Here is a 12,895-nt window from a genome sequence, read left to right as displayed (position 1 = left end):
TAATTCGCCATCCTTGAAGCCCACTTCCTGCGCGTCATGAATGTCTCCTTTGAGTTAGCCACATTCCATGGCTGCAGGAGGCATACAGAGCCCCAGGCCCTTCTTAAACAACAGACGGCAGTACCGCAGGATCTCCTGGTACATCACCCTACTTCCCTACCCAGCAAATGTCACCAGGAAGACACTCAACAAGCAACTGACCAATTTCCTACATGCAACCAGCTCCAGCCAACCGGCACCAGTCCGTTTTACACAGTAATCACACCACTGCAACCGTCATCATTGCCACCACCAACGACTTCTTTGCCCTGCTCAACAATGGTGAGGCCACCTCCCTTGACCTCTCAACGGCATTCTACACCATGTGCTACCACACTGTCAGCTCACACATCTCCAACACTGGTATCCAGAGGAGGGCCCAGGATTCAATTAGGAAGTAGCTCACCAGCAAGGCCCAGGGAGTCTGCCTCCACGCTGCAACATGTTGTACACTGGGGTCATCTGGCCCATGCCACAGGGCTCTTGTCTCAGTGTGACGATCTTCAATGTCTCCATGACCCCACTCTCCACCATCACATGCGCACACAACCTCATCTGGTATGCCATTGACACCGAACTGCTCCTCAAACTCACCAAAGAGCCAGCCATTGCCAGATCCAAACTTCAAGAAGGCATGAGATCCATTGATGAATGGCTGAACATCAGCCATCTGAGGTAGGACTTGGACAGGACAGAGGTCATCATCTGAGGATTGTCCCCTTATGGCTGGGTCAACTCCTTGCGTCCCACTGGTCTGTGCACCGCACCAGCACCCAGTGGCCACGCAGGCAAGCTGGTATTCATCATGGACCCATCGCTCACAATTAACATGCAACTCACCAACATCTGTACCTCATGTTGCAACACCCTCCACATGCTGCTTATGACCCACAGATAGATCCACTCCATGGCAAGACAGACCGTCCCCCTGGTCCAGGACACCAGCCAGCTCAAATACAGCACCGGCCTCTACAGAGGACAACAGCAAACTTGAAAGAGAACTTATCCACATCCAGGGTGCATCCACACACCTCATCTGCAACATCCCCCACCCCAGCCACATCACCGTCCACCTCAGAGAGGTACAATGGCTCACTGTGTGCTGCAGGATCACCTTCAGACTCCTCAACCACACTCAGGAGGCAGTCCACAACACCAGACCCAAACCGACCTTGGACGTGTGTCATCCAACACCCCGTTGGCCCTACTCCATGCAGCCCACCTTGCCCTGGCCACCATTCATCACATCCAAATAAAATCTGCATGCAGGAGATAGTTCTCCCACCTCCCAAAACAGACCTGGTACTCCCTCCCCAGGCACATCAACATGACCCATGACCTCTACACCTTCATGTAACTCTTCCAAATTGGTCTGTCAGAGCAATATAGCAAGCCCCCCCTCAGCAGCTTGAGGCCCTCACGGGTGAGTGTTGGGCTCCATGTCTGTATTTTGTGATACATTGTGAGCCATGTGTGTCCTCGACCGGACTCAGACCCAAGTGTATGGATGGCTGGAGTTAGTTCCACACTCAGGCATACTTTGACATATCCCCCCACGTATGTTGTGGACTCATGCTAAATGACTGCAACATGAAAATCAATTATACATTTTTTAATTTCTAGCTCTGGGGCGTGATTTGTGCACAGAAAATGGGGAAATGCAGGGACCATAGAATCCAAAGTTCACAGGGGGAGATGGGATCCTTGGCATTTGAAGTCATCAGAGTCCAGCCCACAGTGTTTGGCATCATTGGTCAGACTGTGACCAGCAAGTCCATGTGGCAGATGATGTCAATCAATGAGGTGATGCCTTTGCACATGAAGGCCAGGTGCCAGGCCAGGTGACCTGGGAGATGTGGATGGCCCGCTGCCTCTCACGGTCTTTTCCGTGGACGACCAACCTTCCTCCGGGGACCCTCAGATGCAGGCCTTGACGATGTTTGGGATATCCGTTGGACGAATCCTCCTCCTCCTCCCTCCCTGTTGCTGGTGCTGGTCTGCGCCTGCTGTCACAGGGAGGGTTGCCCATGTTGTCGGTGAACCGACGGAGTGAATGGCTTATGTCCCTTTGCACCGCCAGGAGCTCAGCCAGTCTTTCCACCATCCGTCCTTGGTGTTGTTGTTGACTGGCGTGTTGCTCGGCCTGCTGGTTTTTGATCTCTGTGAGGGTCACCACTACCTGGCTGATCTCCCTGGTGTCACACCGGTATGCCGCCATGATGTTGCGGATGTGTGACATACCGGTCCCTTCAGCTGGCTGGTCATGTTCTCGCCTCCGCCTGCCTCCACTCCCGCCACCCCTGCCCACACGAGCCTGGCATGCCGTTGTGGGCACATCGGGTCGACGGGACACCTGAGGGATGGCAATGGCGGTGTTGTCTGCCTCCTCCTGGGTGCCTGCCGCACCTTGTCCCTCCTGGTCAGACTGGCTCTGTTCACTGCGGGCAGGGCTCCTGGGTGTCTCCTGTGATGTGGCAGGAATGGGGGTGGTAGTTGGCACAGATGTTCCTGAACCAGGTGCTGCAGGGGCTTGGACACCAGAGGGTCCAGGTCGGTCGGGGTCATCTGCGGAGTGTTGAGAGGCGTCGCTGCTGGTGGGATCCGGTTCCGCTCCCGAGCCTGTGACTGTGATTCTTCACCCCCATTGTTGGGGGGATGTTCATCACGCTGCCCTGTGTGTGAGAGACAGACAATGTTAATGCTGTTTCATGCAACATGCATGTTTCATACACATTCAAGTTGGCACTGTTCCTCCAGGTAGTTGTATGTGCCTAGCATTCTCCTCAATGTTCACTTGTGTATGGGTATGTTGCGGGGGACAGATTGATATGTTCTCCTGAGTCTTTGACATGTCTATTTGTGGCTTGGGTGATTCTTCGGCTATGTATTGGTCTTGTTGTGTTACATGTCCATTGTGGCAGTGGGTAAATCCATTGCCGGTCCTGGTGGTGTCTGCTTGTGTAAGGGGTGTGTGTGACAGGGCCTGCTGGTGGGTGTAGTGTGATTTGGCACTGGGGCTCCCAGGTGATGTAGCTGTTCCCCCATGGAGCATGCTGCCATGACAGTGAGTGTGAGTTCCTGTCCTAGATATCTGACCTTGTTGTGTTGGTGTTTGCACTGGTCACAGGAGGGCCTTGTGCTGCCTTCACCAGGGCCAAGTGTGAGCTATCTTGTCAGTACTTTCCCAATCCCTGGGCATTGCGCATGGTGCATGGGTATGTAGCTGGGCCATATGGGATGAGGGCAATTGTGTCTGATTTGGAATTCAAACATGCGTTTTGGTGCGCCCACCCTCCCAGCATACTGGACATCCATTCTTGGGTTGGTGCTTTGTGCAGCATGGGACATAGCATGGCCTTGCTTTCTCAATGGGGCATACACATGTTATTGGAATTCCTGCTGTTTGTGACTGTGGTTCTGGCGGGTGAGGTCTTGGGGGTAGTTGCGTGCATTTGGTGTAGTTGGGGTGTGGATGCCATTACCCCCATGTTACGTAAGTTGTTTGTGTACTCACCAGGCTCTGGAGGTCCTTGCAGTCCATGTACTCCCACCGGCGGAAGCATGGCCATCACCTTCTCCTCCCAGGGATGGTAATTTACTGGTCTGTGGGGCGCACCACCTCCAGTGATGTTGGTCTGGGCGTACTCTTCATTCATTTTTCTCTTGCCCGCCCTCCGCAGATCGTACCACCTGGCTTGGCATTCATTCCTGGTCCTTCTGATGGGTGCAACAGCATTCACTCTCTCGACGATCCTCTGACACAGGCATGATTTTTCAGCTATGCTGGTCTGTCTGACCAATGTTCGAAACAGCTGTGGCTCGACTCTGATGACTTCGTTGACAAGGATGTCCAGCTCCTCCCTTGTGAACTTTGGATTCTTGTCGGTGGGCATGGTGTGGGGTGAGGGTGTGGATGGTTGTGGGTGTGTGGGTCTGAATGTGATGGTGTGTGTGTGAATGTGGAGAGGGGGCATATGTGAAGGGGTGTGTGTGAAGGTGTATATGTTAAGGTGGATGGGTGCAGTGGTTTGTGCGTGCTCTGTAGCAGTAGTGAGTCTGTTGTAAAGGCTCATGGTGTGTGTGTGTGGTCCCTTTTTATTGGTCCATTTGTGGGTGGGGCTCAGTTTGAATTTTTGGTGGGTGTGTTATAAGGGGTGGTTGTGAGGTTGCCCCTCTGTTTGCCTGTTTGGTTGTGTCCAGGTCAGTCCTTTTCATTTTTTGTGCAGTGTAGACGTATTTTGTGGTGTTGTGCGAGTCGAATAGGCCCTCCTTGTGCTGTTTTACAGTGTCCGTGGTTCAGTACGGTACAGGGGTACGAGTTGTATAGCCACACACCCCCATGCGTAGTGGATGTGAGGTGCGTACACGGACATTGCTATGTACGGTGCGTACACCCCATTGCTTCTGTACGGTGCGGGTGCATAGACCGCCATCGCGTATGTATGGTGCGTACCCGCAACATCGCGTACCCGCAACATCCGCCGTACATACAAGATGTTGGGGGTACGCACCGTACATTCGCAATGGGGGTACGTTGCATACATACGTGCTGGGGGTACGCACCGTACATACGCGCTGGGGGTACGCACCGTACATTAGCACTGGGGGTACGGTGCGTACCTATGCGCTGGGGGTACGGTGCGTACCTACACAGGGGGGTATGGTGCGTACCTACGCGCTGGGGCACGGTGCGTACCTACGCACTGGGGGTACGCACAGTACATTCGCACGGGGGTACGGTGCGTACATACGTGCTGGGGGTACGGTGCGTACCTATGCACTGGGGGTATGCACCGTACATTCGCACTGGGGGTACGGTGTGTACCTACGCGCTGGGGGTACGCATGTACATTCGCGCTGGTGGTACGGTGCATACCTACACGCTGGGGGTATGCACCATACATTCGCGCTGGGGGTATGGTGTGCACAAACTTCGCTTCATAGCGGGTAAAGTAATTCCCCGTGCACGGGACGTTTTCCGTACGAATCGTAAATTGTAACGCCGGTCCGGATCGTACTAGTACGGTCAGGCTTCATTTTTACGATTTGTACGGAGAAGTGTCCGGGTCCGTCTCGTACTAATTTTCCAGCTACGATTCGTACGGATCGGGTCGATCCATATGTACTTTTTCCCATACGGATCGTACTTCACGGGTCGGATGTGACTTGTACGATTCGTACGGAAAAAAATACGGATACGAGTCGTACGTGAAAGAAAAATACAGGTTCGGAATCGACCCCTTGATGTCTATCTAAATGTGCTTCATTTACAACTTTCACTTTCTTCAGTCAATAGATGGCAGTGTTTCAAGTTGAAGCTATCACAATTCTCTTGTTACTGCAGATGTGTGTGGTCACCAGGGAAGTCAGTATTCCATTTAGCACAAAATGGTGGTAGGCTGAATTTACACATTTGTGGTTAACGAAAAATTAAAAGAAAATATGTATTGAATCCTATTTTTCGGTGTGATTCAGAACATGACAAAATGCATATTTATTATGTTGTGTGTTTAATGTTGTTTATAACGTTCCACTTCAGAATGGCCGCCATTTTGAGTAGATGATGGCTGGACGGTTGTAGTGGAAATATTGGAAGGACAAATGTTTTTAATGTTTTGTATGTATATGTTTGTTTTGCCAATGAATGCACACTGGTTTTTTTAAAATGTGATTTATAGCCCCGAAATTAATTTATTCTTTAAAATATTTTTGCGAAGTATTAAACTTTTGTTTTCTTAATGACTTTTTTTCGCACTTAACATCTGTGTAAGTTTCACAGTTTAAGTATAATGCGTCATGATGGTATTCGTTGTAGTGGTATACGTTGTAATAGATTGCATTGTAATGGCACTTTTTATGTATCCTTATAGACATGCGTTGTAATGGTTCCTGTTGTAAAAACATGCGTTGTAATTGTAATTGCGTTGTAAAAGTATGCGTTGCAGTGGTATGCGTTGTAACAACATATATTCATTTCTAACCCATGTTTGGCCATAGCAAGGACTGCACTTTCATCTTCTGCCACCTCTCTGATAGTTTCAACATGGATGACCACAACATAAATCGGTCCTTCAATGCCTCAACCCCTTTCTGTATTTATTTATTTGAAGTATTATATAGCACAAATTCAACCCAAAGGTATGAGAGCGCTTTACATGACACAAGGACACATACATTTATGGTAGGCACGGAGACATTAAGTTATTTGCCCAGAGTCACAGGATGTTGAGCCAACTCTGAGACTCTAACCAGGTACCCCAGTTCCAAAGTAGGCAGCTCTGGTTGTTATGCCACACCCTCTCCTTATCTGTATAAGAACGCTCACAAGCTACAAATCTCATTCTACCAATTTGATGAACGTCACCTGGAGTGCCCAAGAATGTTGTTCCTGTCTCAGCCTCTCATCAATACCCATAGGTTAGTCCTGGGGAGCATCTTTTACACTTTCAACATAGACGACCATGTGTAGAGTATGTGGGAGTATGTGGTGGGGGCTTGCACAATGTGCTGTGAGTAACCTGTTGGATAACTGAGGCCATCACATTACTGGCCTGCTGCTGTGGTGGGTGATCCAAGAAGGGCTGTGAGTTCCCAAGTTCTCTGTTGGAGCTGTAGAGTGATGTGCTACCATTTTCAGGTGGAATCTGGATGACTAGGTATCCCCGCCATAGCACAGATAAAAGAAGCCTTACACCTTAGCATAGTCAAAAGAAGCCTTACTCCATAGCATCGACAAAAGAAGCCTTGCACTCTAGCATAGACAAAAGAAGCATAACACCCTAGCATAGACAAAAGAAGCCCTAGAGTGAGAGGACAGAGAAATTAGGTACCAGCTCAGGGCAGGACCAAGGAATGAACAGAATCCTCTCTTGGGGAGAGGATGTGGCCTAACGGCTAGAGTGGTTGACATCAGAGCTGGGGAACCGGATTCGAGTCTCTGCAAGGACGCTCAACATCCTATGATTCTGGGCAAATCACTTTGGTGCATATGCATCCAAGTCTGAATTTGTGATTACTTAATAGCGATTTTTAACGAATCGCTATTAAGAAAGCGCTAAATCCAATGCAGGAAGTATTTTGGAAATAATTAGCGAATCGGTTAAATTCGCAATCGCAAATAGCGATTGCATATTACTGATTCGCTAATAAAGAAATCTCTATCTGCGACATCGCTATTAGCGATATCGCAAATTGCGAAATCGCTAATAGCGAAATCGCAAATTGCGAGCCGCTTTTGGTGTAGGGTGATGACATTACAATCAGGAAGTGATGCATCCCATGCTGATTCCAGTGCACTGACAGAGTCAGAGGAGGAGGCTGAGTGCAGGAGCACAGCAGAAGAAAGCAATTTTGGGCTTGCAAATACTGTCTTGTGCCAAAAAAAATGGAACCAGGAGCACCAGAAAAGAAAGCAGCTACAAGAAAACAAAAACTAACATTTAGTGAGAAGGAAATAGAAATCCTCATTGAGGAGGTTGTGAGGAGCCATGATAGTATTGTTTGCAAACTATAGCTCCAGGTCCCATAGTCAGAGAAGAGAAAAATCTGGCTCAGGATACAATCATAGGTAAACGCAGTGGGTGTCACCAATCGCAAAATTGACAAACTGGAAAAAAGGTGTGCCAAGGAGAGGGTTGCGGACAGGCTTAAGGAAGCAAAGAAGAGTGGAGGGGGACCTGCAACACTGCCTGGGAATACACCCCTGGAGGACCTAGTCTTGTCCACACTCTAGCCTGAATCTGTAGGGGAGTGATGCAGTTGGACACCTCAGCAGCGACAAGTACTTTACAAGGTATGATGCATGCAAATGTCCATTTAAAGCTGATTATTAATTTAGAAACATCACGTCAGTTCAGCTCTAGTGTTCAGAATCAAACTCCAGTCCACATTTTACTTGCAATACCCAAATGCATTATGAGAGTAACAGGCAGGGAAGGAAAGTTGGTAGGTAAATACAACAAGGGAGTAAAACACGTGAACACTGTGTATCAGATAGTAATTTAATGAGACTAAAAAGATGCTGAATGTAACATGGCATACTTTTGAGAATTACTAAAAATTGCACTGTTTAACATCACAGATGCAGCAGCATAGGAGTCAGGAGGAAGTGAAGGTGGCGATACACAGGAGACACCGGCTGAGGCAGATGTGGAAACACCTGTGGCCCCACAAAGCACAGACACTGCACCCACTAGACGCAGGTCCCCAGTCCCACCACTTCAGCCCATGGAACTTGAGGAGGAGAGTGAACCAGATCCCCAGACAACCCAGCCTGGAGGTACAGCCACAACAAGACCCCAGTCACAGGTCCGGCGCAGCACAAACCAGAGCTGGAGGCGCAGGTCAAGGGCACTGATGTCATCACAGGCGGACAAAAGTCCAAATGTCTGGGGTGGGCTGGAGAGCCAGAAGCTGAGCGTGCAGCGCCTGCAGGCAAAACACATGAGATCAATGAAGGCACAAATTAGCTACATTGAAAAAAACATGGCAGAAATGAGAGACTGTGTGAAAGAGCTGACTACAGCAGTGGTGAAAGGCAATAGTCAGTCCAATGAGGCCATGCAGGAACTATGCAGGGTGATGCAGGAGGACCAGCTGTCACAAAGAAAAAGGCATCACCAATTAGTAGTGCGCCTAGATGGCTACACGAAATCCAACAACCGCCCGAGCAACAACACAGCACTGCTGTCCCGTCGGTCTGTGGCCATGCAGGTCGAAATGAGCCATTATTGTGGGAATGTGGCCAGGGCATTGGTCCAGATTACAAATTACAGTTCCAGGGGTATGCCTCTCCTAGTAGCGATGTTGTGCAACATGGCACATGTGGCCACTATTCTGCAGCAGGTGTCTGGTCGGTATGCCCTGCCAGTCTTGTGGGGGCAGCGAAACTGACTCTTCAGCTGTCTGAAGGAGCGCTCTATGACGTTTCGTGTTGCAATGTGTGCTGCTATAGTGTCAAAGCGAATGTAACATATGTTTACCAAGCAGATGTCCTTCTCCAAATTCACCCCCAAGGAGCCGAGTGTGTATGCCACTGTGTCTAAATATGTACGTGTCATGTGTGCTGCCAGGGTATTGTGCCACAGTGTCACTGATGGTCACTTCCAGTCCCAGACGCTGCGTTCCTCTGCTTGTCACAGCGTACTCGCTCTCACAGATATCCTTTTCGTTTTCTCCTCCCTCCACAGGAGCTGGACCTCATTCCGGTGCGCTGCCGTTCCTCTGGCACCGCAACACCGCATGGCTGCTCTCAGCCTTCCAGCTGACCAGATTAGCTCCCACTACGGATTCACCTCACGGTCCCTATCTGAACTGCTTGTGACTTAATTTTCACCCACCACCTCTCTGTATCCGGGATGGAAGTACAACCTGTTAAGAGTGAAGCCCATATTTTGACTCCACCATTCGGTCTTATAATTCGGACCCCTCTCCTATTTGAACAAATACTCATTTCCTTTACTAGCCGGGATGGAAGTACAACCGGCAGAGAGATCCAAGGTCTCTTTTTCATTGCCTCAAGCCCTGAAGAAGTCTTGGGGTACTTCCCCGGACGAAACACGTGTTGGCTGGGCAACTGTTCAGGATTAAAAGAAAAACACAATACTCCTGTTTGTTCATCGTGATTTGTATTACATTGTTGTACATGGAATGTTCTTTGAAGGTAATTCATGACACAGAGTACTTACTCTGTAATCAATATTGACGTGTGCACAGGCTTGCAGCAATGGTGTCAGGATGTAGTTGCGCACGGCGTATGCGCTGTCACCTACAGGGTAGTAAGCAAACGGTTAGTAACTGATATGCATTTCCATTAGGCCATAGTGTCAGAGCGAATGTAACATATGTTTACCAAGCAGATGTCCTTCTCAAAATTCACCCTCAAGGAGCCAAATGTGTATGCCACTGTGTCTAAATATGTACGAGTCATGTGTGCCGCCAGGGTATTGTGCCACAATGTCAGTCATGATATTTTTTGCATTGCAGACTACTTGGATATTCAGTGAATGATACGATTTGCAGCTCCTAAAGATGTACTCATTCACTGATGGTGGACAAATGGCAATATGAGTTCCATCTATGCAACCTATTGCATGAGGAAACCGGGCTACCTGATAGAAGTCTAGTTTAGTGTTAAGTAAATCTAGTGGGGTTGCGGGGAAGCTAATTTGGTGGTGTGCGACCATTTGGACTTTTATCCTTGTCAACATAGCCTACAGGAAATCATTGAAGAAACGTGACAGGGAACTTTGTTACACCCCTCCAGCTACAGCTTCTACACCCTGGAAGCTGCCAGACACGGTAAACAGTCTAAATATCGAGTTTTTAATTTCAACCTACAATAATATTGAGTTTGAAATATCGTAGGGACACAATATCGAAGTCAAGAATATCGGCGACCAGAATATCGGCCTGAAGGTAAGAAATATCGTTTTTGTTAATATCGAAGTTAGTAATATCGATAGCAAAAATATCGATGTTACTAATATCGATATTTATATTAGTGTTATTTATTTTATTATGTATTTTATATGTTTGGTTTTATATTTTTTGTTAATTATTGTACTAGTTTTAGAATATATGTATAACATTTTTAAAAGTTAGTAATTATTTTTTAAAGTAAATTATGCTTTTTAGTACCGTAGCGGGTTGTGGGTTTATAGGGGAATAGGGTGGGAAGTAATTTAATTGTAATTAAGTAATTATTTATTTTTATTTATTGGTATTGATAATTAATTTTATTAAATAATTATTAGTTGTAATACATTTTTATTAATTGGTAATTCATTTTTATTAATTGATTAATTGGTCATTATATTAAGGTGCCGATTCCGATCCTGTAAAACCCGGGTACGAATGGTCATAGGGAGCGTATTCTCCATACGACTCGTACCCGGGAAATCCTCCTTACAAACCAGCAAGTACGATTCGTACAGAAATACCATTTCCGTATGAATCGTAAAAAACTAGGTGTGGCGAAAAAATACCCACTATTCCGATCCGGGACATCGCGTACGTGACGTCCGGACGGAGTCAGGCAGTGTTTTACGGACCAGCAAGTACGATTCGCGCCTACGTCACTCCGCACGGCTAATATTTTACGGCAGCCAAAAACTCCCGGGAAAGTGAGGACGACGCGAAGAAGGAGCACCGGTACGCGACGGACAGCCATGGACCCCATCCTACGTGTCATCCCGGCCCTCCTAGCCTACGACCTGGTGCACCAAAACCGCCGCGCACGCCGCAGAAGGTCAGAACAACACCCAGGGGAAAAGGGGGGGGCGAGGGGCAGGAAACATTACCCCTACCCAAGTTACAAAAAGTATATCCTGTACATACATTACCTCCAGGGTCTGGTCACTTCGGGGGGCGTGCCCACCAATCCCTGCGTACCGCCACAACGGAAGTGGACGTCTACGTATACCCATCACCACTACAATGGTGGGACGGACCGTACCCACGCTCTGAGGGCGTGGGTACGGTCCGTACCACGCGTACCCCTACATCACCACTACAATGGTGGTACGGACTGTACCCACGCTCTGTGAACAGAGACATGTGAGGGGTGGGTGCCTATCACTCCCAGCAGTGGACAGAGACATGTGAGGGGTGGGTGCCTATCACTCCCAGCAGTGGACAGAGACATGTGAGGGGTGGGTGCCTATCAATCCCATCAGTAGACAGAGGCATGTGAGGGGTGGGTGCCTATCACTCCCAGCAGTGGACAGAGACATGTGAGGGGTGGGTGCAGAGGAATACCAGCAGTGGACAGAGACATGTGAGGGGTGGGTGCAGAGGAATACCAGCAGTGGACAGAGACATGTGAGGGGTGGGTGCCTATCACTCCCATCAGTGGACAGAGACATGTGAGGGGTGGGTGCCTATCACTCCCATCAGTGGACAGAGACATGTGAGGGGTGGTTGCAGAGGAATACCAGCAGTGGACAGAGACATGTGAGGGGTGGGTGCAGAGTACTCCCAGCAGTGGACAGAGACATGGGGGTGGATGCAGAGTACTCCCAGCAGTGGACAGAGACATGTGAGAGGTGGGTGCCTATCACTCCCAGTAGTGAACAGAGACATGTGAGGGGTGGGTGCCTATCACGCCCATCAGTGGACAGAGACATGTGAGGGGTGGGTGCCTATCACTCCCAGCAGTGGACAGAGACATGTGAGGGGTGGGTGACTATCACTCCCAGCAGTGGACAGAGATATGTGAGGGGTGGGCGCCTATCACTCCCATCAGTGGACAGAGACATGTGAGGGGTGGGTGCCTATCACTCCCATCAGTGGACAGAGACATGTGAGGGATGGGTGCCTATCACTCCCATCAGTGGACAGAGACAAGTGAGGGGTGGGTGCAGAAGAATACCAGCAGTGGACAGAGACATGTGAGGGGTGGGGGCAGAGGAATACCAGCAGTGGACAGAGACATGGGGTGTGTACATCATTATCAGATGACCACAACTCCATGGGTGAATGTACGCATCCCTAATTTTCGACTATGTTGAAAGTGCCATAACAACACATTACTGACAGCAGTGTCCCACTCCCATGAGGATGGATGTCTTTCCCACCCTGCATGACACACCACATGTGGGTGTGAAGACAAATGACACATGCATACCCACCCCTGGCGGATGCAGCACAATACACACACAGAGATCATGCCACAAGACTGTATAGTCATGTCAATGCCTACTAAACTAAGAGAGCCAAAGGGAACACACACTGTCACGCACATCCCAGGACTGATAGGAATGTGCAGGTGCTGGGACAGCCACCAGGATGTTGTCTCTCATGGAAGAAATAGGGTGGAGTTCCCACAGATACAATGCCCACAATTGTCAGTCAGGTG

General features: G+C 48.9%; 1 long non-coding RNA gene across 1 annotated transcript in view; it reads left to right on the top strand.

Moving 5' to 3' along the window:
- Positions 1-9,473, top strand: part of LOC146870984 (uncharacterized) — a 451,776-nt gene extending 442,303 nt beyond the window's left edge. The window contains exon 4 of the long non-coding RNA XR_014959489.1: positions 9,228-9,473. This is a non-coding gene — a long non-coding RNA (uncharacterized LOC146870984). The remainder of the gene's footprint in view (positions 1-9,227) is intronic.
- The last annotated feature ends 3,422 nt before the right edge of the window (positions 9,474-12,895 follow it).

This window comes from Triturus cristatus, chromosome 1_1 (genome assembly GCF_964204655.1).
Source record: "Triturus cristatus chromosome 1_1, aTriCri1.1, whole genome shotgun sequence".
NCBI classification, from domain to species: Eukaryota; Metazoa; Chordata; class Amphibia; order Caudata; family Salamandridae; genus Triturus; species Triturus cristatus.
The sequence above is the reverse complement of the archived record's forward strand: the minus strand, read 5'-3'. Positions and strand labels throughout refer to the sequence as shown.